Raw genomic sequence first — 6236 nt, forward strand, 5'->3', positions numbered from 1 at the left:
TTTACATAGCTGAAGGAGTATCTCCGTGACGGTAGAATCGGCGACAAAGTATCTCTATAAGCAATGAGCAGGGGTAACACGTGGTTTATTGTGAAGGCCTTGCTTGTAGCTGCTGGGCACGGCTAAAGCAGGCCAGGAGAGCAGGAACAGCGAACCGAGCCGAGAGAGGGCAGAGCCCCGAATCCCGTACATTAAATATCTTTCTAAGTTGAAGAGTATGAGTTGGACCAACCAATCTAATACAAGATGACAACATATGCAGCCAATAGAAATGTCCTACCACCCAAGGCAAGCAGAAGGGGATTGTTTAATCAAACGATCTGGCTCTCAGCTTAGCAGGAGTATATTGTTTAATCAAGGGGGCTGGCCCTCAGCTTAGCAGGTCGTTGTTCACAAGCTGATGGCCCTGCACCCCACACCCTAAATCTCAAAGCTTGCTTTCATTTCTATCTTGCTTGTTGAACCCAGACTCCCAGAATCTAAACCACCATATTTGTAAGGTCTTTCTACTTCATCTTTCCCAACACATAGCTGTGTATATTTATCTATTAACATAGTGCATTAATTACCGTTTTGACACAGAGAGATACAGATCTCTGATCAATGACTTTGTGTTCTCTATTAAACTTACAAACTGTTCAGCTACATAAACAAGACTTTATCCAGATGTTGATTTTTTTCTTTGATGGCAGTTGCAGCTTTATCAGATTGGTGTCCATGTTAAGTACTTAGTAGCTGATGAATCACGTAATTCAGGTGCTTTGCCAACATGATTATATTTCCTGGGCCTTTATCAAAAGAGGAGAAGCATCTTTCATTACTTTGGTTTCAGTGGGATGGAGGATTTAAGGAATGAAGGTCTCTCAAACTGCTTGCTAAGGGTTCTGGGAGCAACAATGCAATAATTATCTTCAGTCATTAATTACCTCATTTTTTCAGATTTTTGAAGACTATAAAGAGAGAAAATTACTACATGATATTACCCAAGAAGACTCACAGTCTTCAGCACAAGTGGATTTGAGGGGGAGGTGAAACCGGTGGCACGTGGTGATGTCAGATTTGCAGTGTGACAAAACCAAGCATTTTGCCATTGATAAATGAAAGGAGATTTTCAGGGAAAAAAGTAAACTTTACTTTCTCTTATTTTCAAAAATAGTCCCAGTCTTTGTGGTGAAAACTCCATTTGCTGATGAATTTGGGATTTCTTGGGAAAACACCAAAACCCACTAAATCTTTGAAACTTTATTAAGATATAGCATTTCACATCTCAAAAAATGGAGCGCAAGTAGCTACAGAACAGGAAGCTGATTCTTGGGTATTGCAGGAATAAGCAGTGAAGGAAGGAATGCTCAGTCCACCCTACCAGGTAGGCACCCTGTTCCTGGCTAGAAAATTAACATCACACTGGATCCCTGCCAGAGTGATTCAAGAGAAATTTCCACCCAGTCTCTGCCCCAGCTGAACAAGCCAGCTGAGCAGACTAAAAGGGGCAGAGAAGCCAGCTCCAGCACAGAGGGGTCCAGGCTTGTTCCTGTGCCTGTGGCAAGCTGGGTGCAGAGTAGGGCAACCACAGCTGTATTGAGCTTCCTGGGACACCTGCCTGACAAAAAGACCTGTGGACACAGAGCCAGCACCATCCCCACAGTAGAAAAATGTCGGTGTCAGGGGAAATCCATACTTACAGAAGGAAGCTGTGTTCATTTCTAAACTTCAGAGCTGCAGGAGGAGAGTAGCAGGAAAGAAACACTGACCCTTACTGAAGGTCCACACATCAGCTGCTCCAGCCCTCTTGGCTGACTCTGGTGGGATTTGTGGTGAATGTGGCAGACTAGAGGGTGAATGTGCAAAACCCTGAGAGAAGTGGTAACCTTCAGCAAGGAGAAACTCCTGTGTGGCTGAAGTGCCAAAATCTCCTGTCTAAAGCCTGTTTTCCCCCTGCAGATGATCATCAGCAAACCCTTTCACATCACCTCCAGCTCCCCTTCACCTATTCCTGCCAGTTCTTCCAAATACAACTTTTTCTCCGGGTCCTTCTTCCCTGCTGAGGAGCAAAGTCCATCTCTCCTGTGCTTGCTGCTCCAGGGATGTGGTGGGGGCTAAAAACTGGAAGAAAGGGGGTCCAAGGTTCACAGATTCACAGAATATTCTGAGTTGGAAGGGACCCACAAGGACCCTTGAGTGCCACTCTCAAGCAAATATCCCGTACAGGGACTGACCCCACAGGCTGGGTGTTATCAGTACTATGCTCTGACCAGCTGAGCCAACCTCAGGGTCAGGGCCCCGCTGCCCTACTGGCAATGAGGCTGCTAATCCTGGCACGTGTGCCACTGCTCTAGCACAAATACTCCTAGAAATAGCTGACAGGCCAGCACATCTTCCTTGGGAACTGCCTGCAGCAAGGGGATGGGGCGGTGCTTAGTGAAGCCACAGCCCTGCCTCCTGCTCCACTGGAGCTCACCATGAGCCAGCAGCCACTGACAGGCACTGTTTGTCCCTGCAGGTGCCTCCTTCTGCAGTGACACCACTGCAAGCATGCAGGTAAAGGAGGGTAAGTTCAGTAGGCAGCAGATGTAGAATCAGAGGTGCCAGCCAGACTGTACAAGTATTTGGGATGGGAGTCTAAGATGGTGACAGGTGCCTGTGGAATTGGGAAGAGCTCTGGTTGCGGTTCTGCTCCCCCATCACCATGCACTATTCTTGTGTTAAGTTACGGTATATCCAGGACATTCATCAATGCAAGCCATGGAGCAAGAGCACCCCTCCTCACAGGGGTGTCTCTGGCTGTAGAGAGCCCCCAGACACCCCTCACTGAGCAGCCAGTCCCAGTCCAACCCCTGGAGGCTGCCCAGCTTCTGGAGGCTCTAGGACCCCAAAGGAGGCCCAGGAGCCCAGCATGTCTCCTGTGGCACTGCTTCCCATGACCCAGTGGCCCTGTGGAACAATTACATCAAGCTGCTTCTGTCCTGCATCCCAGGGGAGGGGGCAAATTTTGAGCACTGCAGGCAGCTGTGGGAGCCTGTGGGTTTGCAAATCCTCACATTTATGTAGGAATGGCAAAGTCAGTCGTACATGTTTCATGCACAGGACAGATGAGTTCCAGATTGAGTGAATGAAACTGCCTGTTTTGGTTAGGCTGGCTGCACTTGTAAGCAAGCATCTTGCTAAATGGTGAGAAATTAAAACAGCTGTACCTTTGTTAAGCAAAAGCTGGAGGCAAAGCAGGAATTTCTAGGAGCACCTTTTCAAGCAAGGTCAGAACATGTGAGCGATCTGTCCAAACACTAGTGCCAAGTTTTATGGGGCAAGTAAAATAGTTTGTGTTACTTCAAAATTCAAAATGAGGATTGCAGATTACTCTTCCACTGTTTATAAAGCCAGCTAAAAACTCCAGGAGTGTTCATGGGTGGACCAGGTCCAAACTTAGAAGTACTTTAGGATTCCCTAATTTTATCACCTGGATGATATTTAATAAGCTGTCTGTAAGTTTTAAATAGCACTCTTTTTAATTTTTCTTTTTAACTGGATGTGTTTCTGCCAGGACAGCATGTGTTTCCCATGCATAGTAGCTATTACCTTTCACACATTTCCCACAGGTATTTTAAAAGCTACTCCAACTTACATCACTAACATGAAGCTCTTTGCCAACACATCTGCTGTTGCCATTTTCTTTTAAAGCTTGGCTGCAGAAGGTCAAGGGATGGACACAGCCATCTCCAGAAAGAGGAGGTTGAGTGCCCATCACTCCTGTGTCCGAGGGGGTCCTTAGCTGTCCTGCACAGGGAGGAAGTGGTGCAGGAGTCCCATCTTCATCTTACTTTGGTGAAACCTCTGTCTGTTTATATGCTCATCTGGCTGGGGAGAAAGTCCAAGAGGATTCAACTACTCACCTGCTTGTTAGGATACTGATGGGATTTGAACCCACTTCCTCTGAGGATACAAGTCTCATTTCCCTGCCCAAGCTGCAGGGCAGGGTCTGAATGTCAGGTGGGAGTGTTTCTGCATACTGTGACTGTGCTTAAAAGGCAGCAACCCCAGCCAGGTACCCCTCAGAGATGGGATTATGCCAAAATCCTTCCCAGAAGGGAAGCCCAAAGGTACTCCCATAAATACTTAAGCACTGGTTTTGTTAAAACTAGTTAAAACCACAAGCTTGAACAAGGTGGTCGCTAAAGCAAGAGAAAGCATGAGTTAAGACATTGGGCATAAACTCTCCCTCATCCTCCATGCATCCAACGCTTCTCCACTTTTCATGGTCTCCTGTCTTGCAACAAACTCACAGCTCCTCAGGGGCATCTGAAAAAAAAAAAATCTTTTCATGGCTTCTGCCTGCACAGGTTCTCCTTCCAGTCGCTGCACCACAGCAATGCTTGGCCATCTTCCGTGCCATGAGCTCCACCTGTCTCTGGGGGCACAGGTCCTGTTTCCCTCCCCGCTGCTCAGGCACAGCTTTTGTAACACAGCACTGACACCACTCATGTGGGTCACTCTCCGCCAGTGCTCCTGGAGATGTGTGGTGACAGCTCTGCAGGACAGCCAGCATGGGTGTCAGCCATGCCACACCTCCAGCACACCAAGGGATCAGATCTGGGCTCTCCCCAGCATCACTGCTCTGTGTGGCCTTTAGAGAGACGCCTTTCAGATGGCCCTGGGCTCATGCAACATTCCCCTTCCAAGGGTCCCTTGTGTCACTCTGGGTACAATCACCCCCTCTTCCTTAAGCGTAAGGGTTGCTGAAAGAAATACACCCATGGCATTTCATGCACTGCCCCTTCACTCAGACTTCCTGGGGGGGTTCTCCAGTGCTGGAGTCTACAGCAACCAGTGGAGAGGGGCTGTTGGGAAAAGCCATGGGAAAAAGGGAGATAAAAAACAGAAAATGAAAGTCAGGTTTGCTGCTGCATGTAAAAGAACACCACAAAAATATGTTAACAGAGCAGCTGCTCAGCAGGGTTTTCCCATGTCTAAGGCATATGGAAACTCTGTCAGTGGCTTCATCAGCACACAACCTTCTGACCCAGCTGGGGTGCAGCAGCACAGCGAAGCTGTTCTGGCTTGTGAGGGAACCTCCTGCCGAGGGGCTGAGCACTGCTGGCACTCGGCACCAGGCTGCTGCACTTCATTCAGCCAGAAAGACATCTGCAACCTCGCCGCTTCAAGGTTTTCTGCTGTGGTGTCTTTTGAATGAAAGCATATTGTGAGGAAGAACTGTTGATTCACACCATTTGAAAACACAGAACTATACACAGTTTCCTTCAATATGAAAAGAGTATCTTTTCAGAGAGGCAAATCCTGCTCTCCTGTCCTCCAGGGCCAGCAGGAATCTGGCCTATAACCACTGAAGCCATGAGTAGCAGTGAGAATATTTAGATAGTTCTGCCTTTTCCATGCCTTCTCATTGGAGTAGAGATGTTATATCAAAACCCACTTATTTAATCTTGAACACATTAACAAAAGTCAGTGTATCAAAAATCAAATTGTTCTTGTAAATAAATATATTCTGATCTGCATTGTTCCATTTGCAGAGCTGTATTTTTAGTGTACACCTTCACCACTTAAATTTTAACATTTTTTTCATTGAGGGTTGGAATTATCAAGCCTTGCAGCTAAAGCACAAATTTCTCACAGTGCTAAGAGGCAGGTGTGCTGTAACTGCTGCTAGGGACTCTGCTGGGGTTTTACCACTATCTAAGGGAGACAGGTTTGATTTTCTGAACCGCCAGCCCTCAGAACAACTCAGAAACTCTGACATGCATCTCTTTGGGGCCAGAGTTACAAGTCAGGTTGCACCACCATGAATTGGCCTCAGAAGAATCTAAATTATCTCCTACTGCTTGCAGAAGACAGGCAGGAACAGGCATAACCTGAAATACTTTGGCTACTTCCAAGTTCAATTAGTAAGAATTCCCGAGTCTGGAGCAAAAAGCAACAGGTGAGGTTGGAATGGCCAGATTGACATATTCAGGAAGATTGTGTCTTCATCAACAGCTGCTCAGAAAAACTTGCAGCTCTGTTCCCAGGGCCAAATGTCCCTGCTCTGATTTGAGTAGCCCCCAGCTAACAAGTTTCATTGGATTGACTGCCAGTACACCTCAATCAGCTCTTCAAGAGGCACTGAGCAATGAATGACCCTTGATTATCAGAGAAGGCAACTTCTTTCTGTAAAAGCTTTCCTTGGAAGAACAGAACATACTCAACTCATTCTGATCTCTTCATGTTTTTACTCTGCATGTAAACTT

The sequence above is a fragment of the Prinia subflava genome, chromosome 2 (assembly GCF_021018805.1).
Source record: "Prinia subflava isolate CZ2003 ecotype Zambia chromosome 2, Cam_Psub_1.2, whole genome shotgun sequence".
Lineage (NCBI taxonomy): Eukaryota > Metazoa > Chordata > Aves > Passeriformes > Cisticolidae > Prinia > Prinia subflava.